General features: G+C 38.6%; 1 protein-coding gene and 2 non-coding genes across 6 annotated transcripts in view; 1 reads left to right on the top strand and 2 right to left on the bottom strand.

The window, feature by feature from the left end:
* Positions 1 to 21,999, bottom strand: part of LOC6504520 (glycine-rich protein DOT1) — an 87,249-nt gene that overhangs the window by 23,852 nt on the left and 41,398 nt on the right. The window lies entirely within an intron of this gene.
* Positions 5,458 to 5,531, bottom strand: Trnai-aau. The gene has a single exon. It is a non-coding gene; the product is annotated as a tRNA-Ile (tRNA).
* On the top strand, positions 6,396 to 6,468 carry Trnar-ucg. The gene has a single exon. It is a non-coding gene; the product is annotated as a tRNA-Arg (tRNA).

Below are 21,999 nucleotides of genomic sequence, written 5' to 3'. Positions count from 1 at the left end.
TACTATTAGTTGTTATTACTATTATTACTATTGTTCCTTCTATCTAGGTTCTAGAACTAGACTTGTTTTCAGACTTGTTTCTTGTAATAACTCTCTAGTTATTATTACTATTATTTCTATTATCCTATTACCTCTTAATTCCCCCAATTATTCCTCTTCTACTGGCAACTCTCATCATTAGTCGTCCTGAGTTATTCATTCGAATCATTCATTCAGAGCGATTCAGAGCAAATATTTGCCGGCATTTCCGGAAGGATATTTCCACTCCCCCACTACCCCCCCCCCCCCCCCCACTACCCCACTCTAGAAAAGAAACAAGCTGAAATGATTGCGGCTCCTGTGGCGGCGTCATCGTTAATTTGTTATTTGATGTGCGCTCTAAGCACACATAACCAGAGTCCCGACGGCCAGGGGGGCTGCAGATTGGAGATTGAAGGACGAGAGTGCAGGACGTGGGTTGGAGGGGAGAGGAGAGAGGATGGAGGAGAGAGAATGCAGGATGGAAGGACGAAGGACGAAGGACGAGGCTGCCAGGAACGACGACAGCGTCAACGACGCACTTAATGAGCCCCGTGCGGCCAACATGTTAATCCATCCCGGACTGAACGGCTTACACTGCGACAAATTTTAAATATTTCTATGATTTTTTTTTTTTGTAATTTTATTAAAAAATATACTCTACCCCCCTTAAAAAATGATATTTTTTGATGAAAAATACAAAAATTTCTTTGGAAAATCAAATATTTTCTATAAGTGATTGAAACTCCGCGCGGCGGACTCTGTATTCCGGAGCAACTGCCACTACCCCCTCTGGCCACCCCTTTCCTGAATTTGTTACGTAAGCGCATACGAATGCATTTTTGTGTTTTAATTGCCCCCCGGGTGTGGAGAGTCCCCCAGGCGGGCTTAGCCAGTCAAGCTGGTGGTGGAATTCTCTTTCTTTTTTTTTTTTTTTTATATTTTACGCTCATTTATCGCGGGATATAGCAGAGGGGGGGAGGGTGGTGGGATTACGGGAGGTCGAACGGTCAGAAAGTGGGGTCAGGTCGGGTCGGGTCGGGTCGGCCCATAAATCAAGAAGCTGACGAGGCGTCAATGGCAGGCGGCGGCAGCGGCGGCGACTTTCAGTCCAGTCGCCACTTCATAGCGCCTCCTCTTGCCTGCCCCCTCTAGCCGCCACTTCCTTTTCTTTCAATAATTTTTCTTTTATTTTATTTGCATTTTTTTCTTACATTTTTTTTGTTGAATTTTTTATGCCGCAGCACTTCTGTTTACACTTTGAAGGAACGGGGTGGGGGGGGGGCAGGATCATAAATTAATAAGAAGCAGAATTCCATTTGAACATAATTGAGCATAATTTTGAAGTATTTTCAGGGCAGGGGGCAGGGGGTGGTCTTGTATAATATTTATAATAAAAACTGAAGCTTTCAATTAGGAAATTGTTTAAGGGCTGCCTGGATTTTTTTATTAAAATATTTAAGTTTAAAAGGCAAGGATTTGATTGAGATTAGAAGGGGGAGAAGAGTTTCTTCCTTAAATTCTATTATTAGTTTTAGTAAAGCAGTATTTAAATACTAAAATATTAATACCTATAGATTTATTTATTTATTTATTTATGAAGAGCTATTAAGTAATTTATATCTATAGTAAGTAATAGTATAGTAAGTATAGTATAGTTAGTAACTGACTAATACTAAAAAATACTAATAAATACCATTTCCTTTTAAAATCAACAGAAAAAGTATCTAAAACCCATAAACTTCAAATAGCTTCCTTTTCTAGCAAGAAACTATATGTTTTTTAAGGATAATTGGCTTGATTTTTTTTAATTGTTTTTTTATGCCTTACTAGCCCCTCTTAAAGCAAAAAAAAAAAAAAAGAATAAAAATAAAAATAAAAATAATAATAAAGTAAAAAGTAACTATTCCTCACAGGCCAAAGATAACAAAACAGAGAGGCCAGACAGGACATCAGGAAGGACATGAGGACATGAGGACATTGGAACGCAGGACACAGGACATGAGAAATCAGCCCCCGGGGGGGGTGGGGGGTTGTAGTTGTTGTCGTCATGGCCCTGTTAGATCGCTCTTTGGGGTAAAATAAATTACCATAATTTAAGCGTAATTCAGTGCCAGTGGCAGTGGCAGCTCCAGGACCAGAACCAGGACCAGCACTAGCGGCACTACAACTACAACTGCCACAGAGCGGCAAAAAAAAAAGCCAACCACCCACTCTGTAACTAGATCTGGAGTTATGGACGCTACGATGACCAGGATGGCCAGGATAACTCGGGGAGTAGGTAGTCTCCTAGCGTGGGCGTTTGACTTTGTCGTTATGTCGTCTTCTTGGCTAAGTGGACATGAAACATGCACGACCAGCCATGATTTGTTAGTGGCCATATATAGTGTGTATGTGTGTGTGTGTGGGTGTCTCTTGGCCATATATTGTTTCGTCCTTTTTTTATGATTGTTTTTTTTTTTTTGGTTTTTTTTGTCTCCCGACAGAGACCTCTGGGTAGGGCATTAGCAATTGGTTGGTCAATTGATTTATGCAGGGCTATGGGGGGGGGAGGGGCGCTATCGGGGAGCTTATATCATAAGGCAGTTGAAGAGGCAAGAGAAGAGAGGAAAGGGGGAGGGAGAAGCAAAGTTCTAGAATCTAGATAGTTGTGAGATTTTGGAATTAATTTGTACAAGTTTTTCATGAAAAGGTTAAAGGGGGTTAAGAGGTTAAGGTTAAGGTTAAGGGCTTAAAGGGTTAAAGGGCTGGAGGGTTAAGATTTAAGTTTATAAACTTAAGGCCTAATAGGTTGTAAGTCTCAAGGCCTTATGGCTTAAATATTCGGATTTAATATTTTTCAAACTAAAATCTATAATAAATTATAAATAATTACTTATTTTTAGACAGAAACTTATGTATTTTTTAATATTTCTTGTAGATGTTAAAATTAAGATGGATAGTTAGGATTTTGGCTTCTTTTCATAATTATTTCTTAAAAAATTCTTATAAAAAATCAAATATATAAAAAATCAATAATTCTTTTACGTTTTTTTTTGGCAAAAAAGTGAAAAATATGGAAAAGTATTAAAATAAAAATATTACCATTAAAAAATCGAAACAAACTTAACTTCTTACAGAACCAACTCCCTTGTCTCTCTCTAAAAATCTCTTTTTTTTATGCTGAACCCCCTTAACCCCCTAAAACAATTACTTGGCACTGGAAATAAGAAATGTCGCCTCATTTTTTAGAGCATATCCCGGTCAGTTGTAAGAAAATCCCAATGGGATGTGGGCCCGGCCAAAAGGACAAATGTCCGAGCGTGTTTCAGTTAAGCTTTTTGATAAACTGCCCCCCTCTTGCCCTCTTTTTTTTTTTAGTGGCCAGCCAGACACAAGGAGGGGGGTGGAGTGGTCTAGGGAGAGTCCGGAGTACAAGGCTAATAAAGTTCAATAGCCAAGGCGACGCCTTCTAAATGTGCGCACAGCTCATTTGATGCACATTATCGTGGCTTTCCATTCAGTTTTCCTTCTTTTTTATTTGCGACTTTTCATTTTGAATGTTTGCCAGAAAAAAAAAAAGAGAAAAATAAAGAAAATGAAAACATTTACAAGGCTTAGAGAGTGGGGAGAGGCGGGGGAGAGGCAGTGACCTGTCCTTAAAAAAAAAAGAAGAAAAAAATATGCTCATGTTGTTTTGGAGCAGGGAGCGAGTGGCGCCTGCCAATGGTTGGCCATGAATCGAAGGGTATTTACCAATTGCAGGACATTCAGGACATTCATAAGGACATTCGGGACATCTAGCAGGACTAAGAGGAGAAAAGGAGACTGCCGACTGCCGACTGCCGACTGACGACTGCCTCCCCGACTTGTCTGGAAATGAAATGGCATGGAATCGAACGGAATTGAATCAAATGAATTCCACCAAAAAAATATAAAAAGAGCCTCTGGCCTCTCATCTCCTGGCCAATCATCCGGACGACTTCTGATTATGATGGAGATGCTGATGAGGCCTGCCTCACTGGCGGCCACTTTATTGTGAATGAAATTGAACTCAATTGTGCAGCAATTCGTAGGACTGTAATTGGCCCAGCCCATCAAATGGCCGTAGTAACGGGGGCTTTTTTTAATCAAATGAGAGTGTAGAAGGGCAGGGAGGTCACAACTACTGTGCTGGGGATACTACATTTTTATTATTACTTTTTATTATAAGAAGCATAAGTCCCTTGCTTTTCATTATTTATTTATTTTATAATCAATCTCTGATTTAAAAAAGATACAATTCTGTATTCCATCCAGTCCAGTCTAATACCAAGATCTATAGAACTTATTTCTGCCAAAAAATTGAAGAAAAAAACTATATTTTTGCCAAAACTCCTACCTTCTAATCAGCATAACTCCATAAATAATTATCCGATTTTGAAAAGTTATACCTTTCCGATCTTATATCTCCGAGAACTATCATTTCCCATCAAAAACTGACAGCCAAAAATTTTACCCCCTTTTCTCAAAATTTTCCAAGGGGGGGCATCATAAAAATTATCCAAAATGGTCGAAATATTTTTTTTTCCAGCTTATGATGCAGATCGACGCGGAATTTTATCCGGATTTCAAAATGGTATTCCTTTTTTGAAAAGGTTAAGTAATTTTCGAGTTATGAGTTAAAAAGTACTTAAAAAATTACATAAAATAATTTTTTATTTTTTTTCCTTAAAGCCCGAAAAACTGCCATCTTCTAAGCAGCATAACTCTGCCAATAATTGTCGTATTTCCAAATGTTATACCTTCCCGAACTCGCAGTTTCCCCAACTATCATTTTCTATAAAAATCTGACAAACAAAATTTTGAACCCATTTTCCTAAATTTTCCTAGGGGGGGCATCATAAAAATAATCAAAAATTGGTCGAAATATTTTTTGCCAGATTTTACCAATATTTTGATGCAGATCGAAGGGGAATTTTAACCCGATTTCAAAATGGTATTCCGTTTTTCAGAAAACCAACAAACTTCCAAGTTATGCATTAAAAAGTATTTCAAAAATTTGCATTTTACGATTTTTTTATTTTTTTCTGAAAATGCAAAAAAGTGCCATCTTCCAAGTAACATAACTCCTGAAATAATTATCCGATTTCAAAATGTTATACCTTCCCGATCTTGTAACTTCGAGAACTATCATTTTCTAACAAAAACTGATAAACAAAAATTTGAGCCAAATTTCATAAATTTTCCAAGGGGGGGCATCATAAAAATAATCAAAAATTGGTCAAAATATATTTTTCCAGCTAATGATGCAGATCGAAGGGGAATTTTATCCCGATTTCAAAATGGTATTTCGCTCTAAAATCGAGAGTAAAATGACCAAAATATTGTCTTAAATGCTATCGGAAATGTTGAAAAATAAATTTTAATTTTAATGGCTATTAAAAAACGATTAATTAAACTTTAAAAAAAGTAATTTAATGGCCCATGAGGGGATCGAACCCGCGACCTTCGCGTTATTAGCACGACGCTCTAACCAACTGAGCTAATGGGCCGCTTCGATTCGAGAGAGCGAAAAAGCTCATGAAAAAGATACAGTATCTATGAGGTAGAGTTCTATAAATAGATCTTGGGGATCATCGTAGAGGCAATGAGGAAATGAGCTTTAAAGCTTTTTTTTTAAAAGAAATGCTCGAATTCTCGCATTCTCGCATTCTCGCATGAGATTAAAGCCAGTGGGGGAAGATGACGTGGCGGAGAAGCTCAATCACCCTCGAAAGAGAGACAAGAACTGCAAGCCGGAAATATTCTTCTTCTTTTTAGCCATTCAGCCTCGAGCAGGCAACAACAACAACAACAACAACAATAACAACAAAAAGAAAAAATGGAAAAAAGAAAAGCGCGAGCTGAAGAGTTTCCAAGTCATTTTGCACATTTCCTTGACATTTCATTTTTATTATTATTTTTTTTCTCAACCTGCTTTTTAGTTGTTGCTTTTATTTATTTTTTTTTTTATATATACATACATATATCTCTTATATAACTCTTATATATATATATATGTATTCTTTTTTAGAGTTATTCTGCGTATGAAACGTGTTCTATTGCTGTTCTTCTCCCCGAAGCCGAGCCAGGAAGTGAAAAAAGGAAGCACCTTTCTTGTCCCTCCCTCCACCCCTCGCCCCTCTGTCAGTTAGTCGGTTGTTCATTAGAGCCTTGCTTAATTAGCGCCTGGCTTTGCTTTGTTTTTTTATTTTTTTTTTAACTTTAGACACTTCCCGTTGTAGCTCTATCTCTTTCTCATTCGCATTCCACCTCTCACTCTCCTTTCGCACAATTCTTCTAGCCCCATCTCGCTCTGGCATAGCCCCCTCCCTCTCTTTAGGCTTATTGGGAACTTAATCGCTGGGGGAAGAAGCGACCGTGTGGCCTAATGGATAAGGCGTCGGACTTCGGATCCGAAGATTGCAGGTTCGAGTCCTGTCACGGTCGAATAAGGATATATTTTTACTTTTTTTATATTTTATTTTTAAATAAACATTATTTTTAAAGAGTTGATGATCATAGAAATATATCATAATGACAAATTATGTCATTTCAGAAATAAGTAGAAATTCTATATAATTTTTTTTAAACTCTACTCTATTACTATCTTCTATTCTTCTATCTTTATCTTTTCACTATTTCCCAATTTTATACTTCTTCTCAACATCTTGTAGATAGTTTTCTAGAAAAGATACATTTTTAGAAACTCTTAATAATAATATTTTAACAATATTTAACAATATTTAATCTCTTAATAATATGTATATTCCCTCTTTATCTCTTTTTAATAAAATTATTTATTATTATTTATTATTATATCACTTTCCACCCTTCTCTCTAACTTTCCTAAATTTCCTAAATAAAATTATTTATTATTATTTATTATTATATCACTTTCCACCCTTCTCTCTAACTTTCCTCTAACTATCTCTCCCAAATACAGCCACCCCGAGGATAAAAAACTCTCTTAAAAAATCATTTTTGTTAATTGCAGTTTCAAGTCCTCCCTTTTTTCTGTTTTCTGTTTTCTGTTTCCCCGAGAAAGCAACATCATTACTCAATTTGCAGCAATTAATTTCCATGGCAACAACTCGATTTGTTGGCAGGACCTCCCTATATCCCTGTCCTAGTCCTGTTTCCTACCTGTATCCCATCCCACCGATCACCCCCCCTCCTTTGTTGCCTTTGTCTCTTGTCGCTTGTTTACGGGTGACATCCGTTCCGGTAGTTTTGATGCAGGTATGGAGCTATACGACTACTATACTCCTCTACTCTACTGGGATGATAATGACGGTGCGGGGGGGTGTAGACCCTAATTAATTTCTTCACCTTTTGTCTGCAGTTACCTCAGCATATGTGGTGGAGGGGGAAGGGGGGGAGAGTGGCAAGGTGGACAAATTTCAACTTATTCCAGAGTCCTGCCTGCTTGCCTGCCTGGCTGGGCTGGGAAGGAAAAAGTTGCTCGTTGCCGTTAAAGTTTTTGGCCAACAGAGAGAGGGGAGGGGCGAGGGGCGAGAGGAGCGGGGAGGAGAGAGGTCAAAAGGTGGCCTCAGTCGGCCATAACCTCAATTATATGCAAGGCAGCGGCAGCGGCAGCTCATTGTCGTCCATTCTCTGTTTTTTTTTTGTCTTTTTTTTTTTTTGGACCAACTTCTCTCGATAAGCGTTTAATTGCCGGTCCAGGACTCAGTGTCCTGCAGGAAGCGGGGGGTAGAGAGGTGAGGGGAGATGGCACTACTACCGGGTCCTGACTGGGGCCAGAGGGCACCGGAAATGCGTTGAACAATTTCAACCGGATGTTAAATGTCAGAGCGCTTGTCGCCGTTGTTGTTCTGTAACTGCTACCGTTGTTCTTGTTGTTTTTCTCTCTTCTTCTTCTTGTTGTTGTTGTTATTATTATTATTGTTGTTGTTGGGTGTGTGGTTGTTGCCCCCTCGCCCCTCCCCCCACAGCAATTTATAAAGGACAGCCACGCTGTCAGACACAGCACAAAATTGATGCCCCGATCGGATCGGATCTCCGGTTTTTATTTTATTTATTTTTACTTTTTATTTACTTTTGTAGTTTTTTAAGTTCTATGGAGTGTAGAGAAGAGAAGAGAGAGGCAAGAGAACTACTAAATATACATATATCATCTATGTTTGGTTAAAAAAACAAGTCCTTCGGAGAGAAGACCTCCAAAAATCAACCAAATCTCTCTGTTATAAACTTTTTAATAAAATACAACCCACATCTCAATTTTCTTCATATTTTTTTCTTATTTTTCCCCTTAAATTAGACATCAAAACCAGCTGATTCCTTACAATATCCTCTCCCTGTCATCACATTTGAATAAATTCAAGAATATATCCCCCCCCTAACTGACTAATCAAATCAACCTGCTGAAAGGCACTTTTCTTTCTTTCGAAATTATGATTACGCACTTTTTGAGAGCAAGACCCCGTCGTGAGAATGAAATGTTTTGTCAGTTTTGGCAACAAAATTGCCAAAAAAAAAACAGCCTCAAACAAACAGACAGACAAACAAACAAACAAACAAACAAACATTGACGCAATTTCTGCTGCAAAATGAAAAACTTTTTCCGTCTCTCTACTCCCAGTTTTCATTTTTCTTTTCCCTTTCCTTTTTTTTTTTTTTGCTTTATTTTCGAGCCTCTATACTCCTTAGTTTATTTTTTGTTTTTTTTTCCAGCTCCAGCTCCAGTCGACGCTGTAATTTGCATTTGTAATCAAAAAGTTGCACATAAACTTTGTTTCATGCTCATTTTCCCCGGCTAGTCGCATGTGTGTTTTCCACTCCTGCCTTCCTGCCTTCCTGCCTTCTTGCCTCCTTTTTTTCGTCCTGTTTCCTTTGCCAGGACATAAAAGGACATAACATGCAACACACAACACTGGGGACACACTCTCATCATAATTTTGTCTAATTTTCAAATTATATCCATTAGCCAGGCAGCAGAAATTAGATTGCAACTTGAAGGCATCACAAAATATTACTCATACGCCCGGTGTGCCTTTTTTTTGTTCTATTTTTTCGCATTTTGGGCTTGAACTTCTTGAATGTGTTCCAGAGACTTGCTACTTAACATAAATGCCTCCTTTTTTTAATAATAATTTTTATTTTTATTTTTTAACACATTTTCAAGTTAGATTTTTGAAAAATATTAAGTATACGCCGTGTATACGAAATCTGCTTAATTTTGCCTAAAAGGACATATAAAGTCCTTCAAGGACATGAATTTATCGAAAATTAGATTAAAAACTTCCTAAAATATGAATATTACTCATACGCACTGTAGTCCCCAGCAGCCTCTTCGACATTTTTTACTTTTATATTTATTTTTGTATTAAATCTTTAGCATTTATTTTCTTGTTTTAAATTTCTTTGAATTATTTATGAAATTTGTTAGAAAACTCTCTCTAATAACTCATACGCCCTGTTGTTTTCTGGCCTTAAATTTCAAACAGAAATAATTGTAAAATAAATAAATATTTATGTAGAAATCTGGACTTAAGAGTTTCAACTGAAAAGCTGAAACTGAAAATTGTCATTTAATCAACTGCCAGTATTGGGGGGAGGAGGGCGGAGGGGGGAGGGAGGAGGTCGGAAATCAAATCAAATATTTACTTGCTGTTAAATTTATGACTGAAATCGCATAGCAAATCCCACTCCCACTCCCAGTCTCCCACTCTATATATATTTTGTGGTCGCATAAAAAATGCGGCAAATATTTGCGTGCAGCTGCGGCCCTTCAAAAAATGCCCAAAAAGTGGAAGGACTCTTCTCATTTGTTGTTGTTGCCTGGAGTCCTGGAGTCCTGAAGTCCTGGAGTAGGCCGGCGGAGAGAGTGGCGGAGAGAGAAAAAGCCATTTAAGTGCATTATTCGGCCAAGGAAGCTAAAGGATTCGATGGATTGTCGTTTGCGAGTCCTTTTGGCTCCTTGTCTTGCTCTTGTCTTTGGTCCTAGAGTGTCCTAGTGTCCTGCCGTCCTGGTGTCCTGTGGCCTGGTCAATATTTAATTTGTCAAAGTGAGATCTCACTGTCGGCGCTGTGGTCCGAGGTCCTGGTGGCCGAGGAGGTCCTGGCATTTAACAATTTGTTGATAAATTAGCCAAAAGCCACAAGTCTGAAGCCAGAAGCCAAAAAAAAACTTTTGACATTTAATTTTGTGGGTAGAGAGTCCTGTCTAGAGTCCTGTCTAGGGTCCTGTCTAGCTAGTAGCTAGTCTGTCTGAGCTAGTATCCTTTTTAAGGCTGATTTATCACCAAAACTGCAAAAAAAACAAACACTTTTTATTGAGAAAAACAACTCCTTTTTGGCTTCAACTTGTCTCTTATTTCAAAAGTCCTTGATAGAAGATCCTGAGAAACCAATTATTTCCATCACTTGTTCATAGATTAAGGAAGCAAGCCCTCTCCTGGACGAACAAGTCGTGGCAAGTCCTGACCGCAAGTTGACAAGAGTTTTTGGCCAGCCAGCGGAGATTTAGTTAATTAAAATACAATAAAATATGCACAAGTGCTGGCATACTTTGGGGAGTGTGTCCCGAAAAGGGGCAAGTTCCAACCCCAACCCCACCCCCTCCCCACCCCTCCCAGTCCATACACCACAAAAGCCGCAAAATGCCCCCCTGGATCTGGATCAACTTAAACTTTAGCAACTCTTTGCCAGTTTCAAGTTATTCTCGTCCTAGAGGAGGAGAGAATAAAGGGCCACATGGCGTATGCGTGATGTGGCATGGTTCTACCCTCCCCCTCCCTCCCCTCTCTGCGTATGCAATATTCATGCAACACCAACCAAGCCATGGATGGAGTGGCAACTCAATTAATCCGCCCTGCAGTCCAGCCCACTGACCACGTTAAATGCATTTAAATAGATTTATTTTTAAGCAGGTCCCTGGGTCCCTGGGTCCCTGGGTCCTGGGCGCTTTAAAAGGATATCTGCATCGGGGGGAGGCTTTATTTTTTTTTTTATTTTAAGCCTTATAGGTGGAGGCTTTATGGAGGGAGGGATGAAAGAGATCTGGTCTCTCAGGTCTGGCCAGAGGCTTCATGACTCTAGTTACTCTCTAACTCATATCTCCAAGTACCGGGTATCATATTCTCACAAATAAATCCCAACTATAGCCTCTTTTTACAGGTTTTTTATAGATTAGAAGCTATAAACTAAGCCTATCTAGAAAATCTTAGAAAATATAAGAGATATAGTCTTTATATTTCACTAAAGAAATCAAATTAAAGCTTTAAAAATGTTCTGGAAGACAATCTCTGGCTAAAATACTCAAAAAATCACTCTCTTTCTCTCAAATTATCAACCAAAACCCTTTCTAGACAAAATTCTTTAAACAAAACTCTTATTTTAAAGCCAAAACTGAAAACTAAAGCCAAAAACTACAACCAAAAATACCAATAAAACTCAACAACTGGCACTTTTGTTATTAATTTCATTAAAATCAAGCCGATGTCCCAAGTGACTCCGCTCTTACTCCATTCGGTATTTTTTTTTCATTTTTTTGGTGGTTTTTTGAAAGCTTTTTGTCGGTTTGGGAGGGGATTGCCAATTATGCAGAAGGCCGACGAATAAATATGAAATGACATAAATGACCACACAACAAACAACAACAACAACCGAAAAACAACAACAACAAAGTTTCAGAGTCGACCCTCGTCTAGGCAACAAAAACAACAACACTGACAGGACAACAAAGCCAGCCAAGCAAGAACAACAGGATCGAGAGGCGAAAAAAATACCAACTTCCGGATACCTCCCTCCAAAAAGGGGTTCTCTGGCCTAGAAGGGCAATAAATAAAATTTATGACTGACCAGGCGCTTAAATATTTACATAGAATAAAATTATTTATTAATATTTCATGGAAGCAGGAACAAAAAACAAAAAAAAAAAAATAAAAGAAAGTTGGTATTTTTTTATGATTTGTTTTGGGGGAAAAAAAAAGGACCAAAGGCCTATAGAGCTTCAAAATTAATGGAATATTTAATAATATTTTATAATTTAAGTAATTTTTAAACAAGTTAAGCTTTCTAAATAGAAATAATAGAAAATAATCGTCTCTTTTGTGGGTAATTCACTTGGAAACTCACTAATAACTTGATTCAATTTCCATTCAAGTCTATAAAGAGGCTCCTACCACCCACAATTACGAAAAAAAAAAAAAAAATACCAAACAAAAATTGAGAAAAATAAATGCAATTTTTGTAAAAGGAGAACGGAAATCGACACAAAACGTAGTGACTTTAAATGAATTCAGCAGACAACTTGTTAAAAAAAAGGAGAGAAGGAGGAGTCTAGGAGGCTAGGAGACCTGGCTGGGAAAGTGGAACAGGATGGCGGACACAAGAACGGACACAGCGGACACAGCGGACACAGCGGACACGGCGGACACGGGATACCGACTCGAACACGATGTCCGGACAAGATGGGGCAATTATTGTAAGCGGCTTTCATCGTGCGATGATTACACTTGCAACAGAAATGGGGCGCGAGCTGAGAAGCCTCATTGAAGCTACAAAAAAAAAAAAAAAATACAAAAAATACAAAAAATAAAACCAAAAAAAGAGAAAGAAAAGCCAAGATACTACTCCCCCCACTCCCCATCCAAAACCATAAAAAAATATATATATATTCTCCTAAAAACGCATCTCATCTAGTATTTTTGTTTGTTTTTTTTTTTTGGCATTTTTCTGGCCATGTTTGTTGGCCTAATTAGTGGCACAGTGCATTTTTATAGCATAATTTCGGGCGTTGTAAGCGTTTCTCCTCTGTAGTCCTCGGCAGTAGTCTCCCTTGCCACAAAAACATGGAAATATTACATTAAAATTTATGAAACTGCAGGGGGCAGGCGGACAGGAGGCATCTGCAACTGAGGCCTCTACAAACGGGGGCAATTAGCGGCTACCTTACCAGTTACCAGCTACCAGCTACCAGTTACCAGTTAGCTGTTTTTTTTTTTTTGTGTGAAAAGATGAAAACTCACCTGGAATGAGATAAGAGGCGGATAAAGAGTTGAATTAATAAATAGTCCATAAATGAATGCGAATAAAAGGGGGGGGGAGGGGATTAGTTAGTTGAGGTGTAATTATGAAAGAGCTTTTCCAACCAAAAAACAGGAGAAAGTGTGGCTACTTTTTCCCTAAAAATAATAACTAATTAGTGTTGAGTTCTTTAAAGAGTATCTGAAAGTAATGTATCTGAAGGATACTCCCCCTCCCTTATAGCTCTTTGGAGAACTGATAAATGAAATAATAATTTCCATTCGATGAAAGTTTGTCGAGAAATGTTAGCAACTTGCAACCGAGCTAGCTAGCAACTTGCCACAACTCGCTGCCACGCTACCTCGCTGCCTCGCTTCTCCTAAAATTTATGAACTTTATGGGCCGCCCAGGATCGAGGGTCGTTAGTCGGCAGTCGGCAGTCGGCAGTCAATATCTTGTGCATTTCAATAGTTCATATATTTTCGGTGGTTACCCCCCATAAAGGGGGTGCAGGACTGCTATCCTGTAACCCCTCGCTGTTCAAGAGCCATGTTGGGTGCAATAAAAATGCATTTCATGCTCGAAACATGACTTGGCTCAATTTATTTTACTTTGCCGCATTTAACGACTTCACACAGGCCGGCGCCTAGACTTGGCCTAAACCCAGCACTGAGAGAAATTCTTAGGGGGGTTCAAGTATTATTAAATATTATTATTATTATTATTTCCATTTCTTTTCTCTTTTAAATGCCAGTTTTTTTTTGGTTTTTATTTCTTTAAAAAATTATAAATAAAAGAGATTTAAGATTAATCTCTTCTATATGACAGTTTTTTAGGCTTTATTTCTTCAAAAAATTTAAAAAAAATTCTAATAAGTTAAACAATAAAAAATATATAAAATTAACTCATATTTGTTGCCTACTTTTAGGCTTTTCGCCCTAAATAACTAACCACTTTATTAGCCACAGTGTAGTTACAGTTGAATTTGGCAACTCCATCTATCTGTGTCTGTCTGCCGCCGCTGACCCTCCACCCCTCCACCCCTGCTGCTAACCCCGCCTCTGCCCCCCCCTCTGCCACCCCTCTGCACACATGCCAGCCCCTGTACATGGCCGGTGTAATGGTGTTAGACCACAATGAGCTCAATTTACGCCAATGATTGGCGGTGCTTGGCAAAGGCGGAAGCACACAGACAGAGATTTCTTCCATTTCTTTTTTCTTTTTGAAGAGGAGGAGGAGAGAGTGCAGGAGAGAAAGAATGGAGGAGCCAGGACGAGCCAGGAAGAGCCAGGATATGGTCTGGCGGTTTCTCTTCCGAAAAAGTTTCTTGTTTGCATTTGCCTATCGTCTGGGACTCGGGAGGTGGTCACGGGATTCAGGATTCAGGATCCAGGATCCAGGACTCACAACTCTGGCGTTCTGCAGTTCTGCAGTCCTGGTGTCCTGGAGAGATAGGAGTGTATCTCCCCCCCAACCCCCCTTCGGACCACCAGCAGACGTTAAACATCGCGTGCAGACATTGCCAATGTTTGCCACGCCCCCTCTAGTCACGAAAACTCCACTACGCCCCTGTTCGACAGTCGACGGCGAAGAAGCGAGAAGTTGAAGACTTTTTTCCACCAAAAAAAAAATAAAAAATAAACTGCAAGGATACGATGGCGGGGGAGTGTGTGTGTGTCGGAGCTGTCATGTCCCAGACACAGAGGCGTCCTGGCCTTAGGGATGGTGGGGGGAACGAGCTTGATCAATAACTTGGGAAGAGAAAAAATGAAGAAATGAACAATTGGAATGTCTTGGTTTAAATTCTACGACCACTAGCTCCCCCCCTTTGAGCCTTCTGCAGTCTGCTGCAGCCCCCCCCTTATTCCAATTTGTGACTAAGCCCCTGGTTATCCGGATTCCGGATTCCGGACAAGTTTACTTGTTACACGTAACCAGAGACAGGCAATTCCAAGGAATCACCAAAAAAAAAAAAACCAAAAACCAAAACATTCGACATTTATTTTAGATTTCTTGTTCACCTTTTCAGGGAATTCCGACAAAAAATAGGAACAGGAAGTGTTTACAATTAGCTGGGGCTTCTTTTCGAGGGCTTCCTTCGTATATTTCTAGCGAGGATTAGATCTTTATTAAAAGGATATGGAAATGGAATGGTATTTTTAGGCAGAAATCTATTAAGATTATCAAAGAGTTTGCTTTCTTCTTTGAAATAATTATTTTTAAAGACTATTTCTCAAAGAAAATAGCAAAACAAGCAAAAACTATAATTTTATTGTGTTTTTAATCGTTTTCCAACACTAATCTGGCAACTTGTTGCTATTTTCGGTTAATATTTTCAAAAGAAAAGCAAACAAATAACTAATTTCTAAACTAAACACACATTCCAGCTCTAAGACTCTTTATTTTCTAAAAAATTATCAAACAAACCTCCAAATAAGTGTTAGAAAAGGCTAAAATTGTATAGTCCTGCCCAACACTTGATTTTATTTTGCAATTAGAAGCTCGAGAACCACATTTTATAGCCAAATGGAAAGTAACTCCCACAATAAAGTTAAAAAACAGACAAAAGACGAGCTATTAAGGCGCAACAACTCACTTCCATACTTATTTTTAGACAAAATGTAAAAAAAAAAAAAAAAAAAAAAAAAAAAAGGAAAGCCCCCAAGAGTTCTACTCCTAAAAGCCGCCCCAAGTTGCTAACACCATTTGCCATTGGCCCATTATGATAATCATTTTGAAAGGCTTTCCGCACGACTTTTTGAACAACAAAGGGGATTTAAATTACGCCCGCTAAGCGGTTTATATGCAGTCGACAACAACAACAACAACAATAATAATAATGGCCAAAACAAGTAACATCCGCAGTGAGTAAAAGTTAACAAGGAAAGAAGAAAGTCGAGCCAGCAGACTCGTTTTTCTCATTTTTTTTCCACACGAAACACTGTGGATGCCCTTTGGGCGGCTTGAGATACAAATTTGAACACGAATTCAAGAAGTCAGAGGCCTCTAGGGGAGTTTCAGTTGTTTTTTCTACGAAAAATAGCAATTAAATTTATGGAAATTAAGCTTTATATATAACTTTGCAACACTGGCCAAGAGGAGTTTGTAATTTCTAACCTTTATTTTGCTTTATAAACCACTTTCCAACACTAGAAAAAGTGTAAAACTATTCAGACAACTATTTAGTTACTTTATTTAATGTTTTTTTTTTGCCTCACAAGAGTCTCTTCTAAGCTCTGTCTCTCTTTCAAATAATATGTTATCATAAGCCCGCACTTTCCTTCACCCTTTCTCCCTTTTCCAGCCGCTAACCAACACTGTCAAATATACACTTTCATCTAAATTGCAAACAGAATCATTAAGTGAACGAGCAGAACTCAAAACTCAACCTCAGCTAAGCAAAAAGACAGGGTCTAAAGTGGGTATATGGGTGTGTGGGTGTGCCAGTGTGGGTAAATGACAAGCTTCCATCTCTTGAGAGCTTGTTGAGGGCGGAAGGGGGGCGTGGCTGGCAGGCTGGCAGGATGGCAGTCTGGCAGGCAACTCATCAGCAGCCAAGCATCGCATTTTGAGATAAAACATAAAGAGCGCACCTAATGCGTATATATGAGGGATGTGGAGGTGGAGGTGGAGGTGTGTGTGGTGGTGTGGTGGTGTGTGTGTGTGGTTTATTAGTGTGAGTATGTGGGTGTCTCTGTGTGTGTGTGTTTGGATCTATTAGTGTGTGGGTGCCCGCACTGATGTTAAGTTTATGCTGGCCCACAGTTTGGGTCAAAAAAATAGAACTTTTTCAAGAAAAATGCATATTTTTTATGAAACTTTGACTTTTAAAAACTTAAAACATGACTAAAAATTTAACTCATACATTGTCTTCCTATTTAACTTTATTTTTTTTTAGTGAAAAACCTATATATTTTTCATCCTGCGAGTGTCTGAACTTGCGTATGATTTGTGCGAGCTGTTGACTTTGGATAATGTCCTTCGTTCGTTTGTTGGCGACCGCTTTTGTTTGTCGCAATGTTTGTTTGTTTGTTTGTTTGCTCCCCACATGTCTATGTTTGTTTGTTTGTCTGTTTGTTTGACTGATTGTCTGGCATTTTGTCTGATTGTGCGCCTATTAGTCCACAAATGAATGAATAAGAGCGCCCCCCACGCTGCACACTTCCTACCCCGCCCTGCCCTGCCTCGTTTTCATTTTCGTTGATTGAATGGCTCGCCCCCCTTCCTCACTACCCCCCCTGCAGACACCCGCCAATTCTCCACACAGATTATTTGCGCTTTAAGCCTTTAAGTCTTTGTTAGACAATTTGCTGCCAAACTGCTCTGCAAACAAAGAGGTGCCGGTGCCACAAAAAACCCAGATCCCTCAACCAACAGAGGGGTAGAGGGGTCTAATTGTGGGGCTTACACTGGGAGAAATATTAAAGGGATAAAGGTAGTGTTAGGTCAAGTTTTAAATCTAAAATGGCTTTTAAAAAAGAGTGTAGAAGAGGTAGAAGACTTTAGAAGAGATAGATAGAAGAAAAAGATATACCTTTTATAAAAAAACACTCATAATTGTAATTACTTTTCTGTTATATCTATAATCTAATTTTCTAACTATCTGATCTGAGTGTATCTATCTATCTATAAAATATCTTATATATTATCTACAATATCTGTATATAATATCTATTATATCTCCAATGTCTATTAAATCGTTTATAATCTATTATTACAATTATAGTCTATCCAAGTCCATCTATCTTATAATCTATCTATACAATATAATATATATTAGATCTATATCTATTGTATCTATTTCATCTCCAATATCTACTCTTATCTATTATCTAACAGAACTAATAATCGTAATACCTAGGGAGGAACTACAATTATTTTGATCTATTATATCTCTTATAATCAATCTGTTATATCTATCAAATCTATTATGATCTAATAATCTGATAATCTATTATCACAATCTATCTATCTATCTTATAGACTATCTATACACTATCTATTATGTCTATTGTATCTTTTTTTTATCATTTAATCTATTTTACATATTTTTTTCAGTGCCTTTTGTGCGTGTCTCTGTGGAAGTCCTCTAATTGTTGTAATGCGATTTCGTCACCTCATCGGCAGCTCATCCCCACCAAAGCCCCATTCCGCAGCACCCCCCTCTTGATTTCCATTCATTCTTTTTGTTAGACACGGCTTTTGATTAGCTCTTGTGGGTGTGGGTGTGGGTGTGGGGGGAGAGTGGGTGGTGACAGTCTGGTAGTTAGGAAATAGCCACACCATCCTAGTTTGAAGCTTTTGGTCAATTTGATTTGGCTAATTGGCCAGATAGCTCTCCTAACTAGCCAGCCTAATTAGTTAATTGTCAAAAGGGGTTTCAACTAGTTTCTTATCTAATCTCTTACTTAATCTCTGACTAAAATCTCTGACTAAAATCTCTGACTAAAATCTCCTTAAATGAAAGCCTCTTTAAGAAATCCCCCCAGCCACTTGTTTACATGGCAATTTCTCACTTGAGCTCATCAAATCTGTCTCTATCTCGTAGGACTGGACCACCCTTGTCCCATTAACACCCAGTTACAGCATGTACGGCGGCAATTGGCACTTGAGCCACTTAAACGCTTCCCAAAAACAAACAAATTGAGGGGCAGTCTATACTCTATACTCTATACTCTATACTCTATACTCTATACTCTCTCTCTATACTCTCTCTACTGCCAGCGACTAAATTATATATACCTATGGAGATGGCTATTTTGGGTCTAATGATGCGCATAAATTTCTCTCCAGGAGGGCCAGGAGAGAGAGGGACCTCTCCACATCCTGGCCATAAACACAGTGCGCGCAAATTGTTAATTGACACATTGCTTCCCTCTATTTTGCTTCCAGTTTCAGTCAGCCTTTCAATTAGTGTTCTGGTCAGAAATAAATACAATCTACAGAGTATCTATGGAGAGAGATATCAGAGCCCCTCAGGCCACAAAAACCATAATGATATGGCCAGTGAGTGGGGGGAATTAAAGCAGGAACTATCACATCCATCAATCAGTATCAGATCGGACAAGTTTCAGACATTAATTGTGGCGTGGAGGCGTAGAGGGGTTTATTTTAATTAGAAAAAGTTGGATCCAGTAAGGGGGGAGTTTGTACAGAGGGTTGGAGGTAAAAAAAGAGGAAGAAAAGGGATATGATAGCCGGTACTCATGTCTCTTACTCTTTTTAAATTATAAGAGAAAATTAAATTATATAGAGAAAATAGAGGGACCAGAGCTCACTATGAAACAACAACAAAAGTGTTGAAAACTATTATATTTTATTTAATTTGTATAACAGTTGGAATAGTAGCCTCTTAACCCCTTAAAAATCAAATAATAATCTTCCAAATACCTGCTTTTGATCATATTTCATCATATTTATGGTAGAGTGACCAGAGCTAATTATGAAACAACAAAAAGAATGCTACAAACTTTTATATTTTATTTATTTTGTTTAATAGTAGGAATACTTAGCTTAAAAACCTCTTAACCCCTTAAAAACCAAACAAAAATCTTCCAAATATCTTGATTTGATAATTTTTGTGGTAGAGTGACCAGATCACCTGATAAAACTATAAATTTTAGAAGAAAAAACTCATTTTCTAATCAAAATTAATCCCTCTATCGATAAGACTTATGATTTCTAATTGAATTATGCCGCATTGCAAGCTCTGTATAATAGGAAGCCATCACATCCTTTTTGGGCAATTCATTACGACAATCTCCGGAGTTTAAATTAAATCAAATAATTGTTCTCTCTCTCTCGCTCTCTCTGTTTGTCTGTCTCTGTCTGGCAATTGAGAATCGGCAATCAAGTTGAATCGCATTCAAAGGCCAGCCAGCCAGCCAGCAGCTGCCAGTTTCTCTGCCTTTCTCGTCTCTGACTTTGCTCATTTGGAATTCATTGAATTTTGCGATAATTTGATTAGACCACGCCCACCTACCACCCACCTATCACCCACTTACCACCCACCTCTATCGCATTGTTCAAGTTTTGGCAGAGAAGGACCTACTTCTGTTTATGTCAGAAATGCCTTTTTGACATAAATTGCAATTGCTCTCGAGTTTACATTTAAATGGCTGACATGGCATTCTGCCATTTATCTCATGAGGGGGTGTTTAAGGGGGTGTATCCAATAAATTAGTTAAATATTATGTTATCCAATTAGGGGGGGAGGTGCAGAGAAAATGCAGAGAAGATGGAGAAATGCTATGGACTGTCAGCAGGCCACCAAGCCACCAAGCACTTGATTGTGACAACAATAAAGTCATGAGCCGAGCTGGCATTCAAATTACGACCAACTAAGCCCGGCCACACTGTCAGCGGCAATCTCTCGGATACTGTAAGTGGGTACCCCCCCTCTATCCTCATGGATAACCCCCACTAAGCCCCCAAGTAGTTGGCAGCTCAAAATGCTAATCGCCACATGACACTCTCATTGTCTGCGAAACAATTGGACTCGCTAACTAACACGCCGCGGCTTCATCATTATGAATCGGATTACGTAAGGCAACCCTATGCCACGCCTCCTTCCTCCTCCTCCCTCGTACCTAGTGACAGTAATGGGTAATGGGGCTCATCAGCTGGCAGTGCACCTGACTCAATTGTAGCTGCCTTCTTGGCTATATCTTGGCTGTAATTCCATCTAATAGATAGTATCTATAGCTATTGTATCTATATCTTTCTCTCTTACTTTCCTATATCTTTCTAGATAGCATATATCTACAAGATAGTATCTCTAGCTTATATCTTTCTCTATATCTTTCTTTATATATATATATTTCTCTATAGATAGTATCTCTAGCCTATATCCTTCGCTCTATCTCATCTAGAGGACATCTGAATCCTATAGATAGCCTTGCCTCTAATAGATCCTATATCCTTCCCCCAAAATTAGCATAACTGTTGCTTTATCTCCTTGCTATATCTCTCTAGAAGCTATATCTTTGATTCCCAAATGAAATACTTGAAAATAAAACAAACTGACAACTATAAAGTGAAAAGTGCCAGCAACTTCAATCTCTCTTGATTCATTAATTGCCAAAAAATCCTCAAAAAATTCCCTAAAAAAGGACATTATTAAATAAATAAATGAAATAAATGAAAATGGCAAAAAGAAGACCACAAGCTGAAATGCAATTATTTTCGCTGGCTCTCCTGTCCAGGCAAGTTATTTGCATTTTGTCAACATAATTAAACAGGCTTTTGACTTGTGGTCCTGCCAGCCGCCACTCGAACTTGTGTGAGAGGTATGTCCTTGTCCTCCTCCCTTCCCCCTTCCCCACTCCCCCCCTCGTATATGAATATGTATAAACACTCACTCACTCATTCAGAAACATTCTGTGGAGTGCCCTTGACTGCTGAACTGGCGGGGGGAGGAGCAAGTGGAGGAGGCCTTCCAAATGCAAATTCAAATTCAAATTCAAATTCAAATGCAAAATTGTTTTTGGCAAAGTGAACAATGCACTTGACGACTGTCAGAACGGACATGAGACAAGAGACAGGAGACAGAGGACATGGTCTTGTTGTGGTTGTTATCCTGCATGTAGTGTCCTTGTTATTTATGTAAAATGTTGCACAATACATTTATTGAACGAGTTGTCGGATGGAGGAGCAGGAGGAGCAGGAGCAGTAGCAGGACAATAAAATAGTCCTTTAACCGAAAATGAAAAGAAAATGAGGCCAATTGCAGCAGCAACTTTTCCGGCTCTTCTCTATATAATATTATATAATATATATTGAAACAATGGTAGCCACAAACTGTTCTAGTTGCTCTGTTGTCCTTGCCACTCTGCTTCGCTCAGCAATAAAAATTTGTCCTGCGGTATAAATGAAATGGATAGCGATTCCGATAACTGCCCAGAGAGCTGCCCAGAACTGCCCTGCTGGCCACAAAAAAAAATACAAATAAAAAACAACAATCGGCCCACCAAAAATGCAAGTATTACAGCC

This window comes from Drosophila ananassae, chromosome XR (genome assembly GCF_017639315.1).
Source record: "Drosophila ananassae strain 14024-0371.13 chromosome XR, ASM1763931v2, whole genome shotgun sequence".
NCBI classification, from domain to species: Eukaryota; Metazoa; Arthropoda; class Insecta; order Diptera; family Drosophilidae; genus Drosophila; species Drosophila ananassae.
Note: the sequence above shows the minus strand (reverse complement) of the source record. Positions and strands in the feature narration are given on the sequence as shown.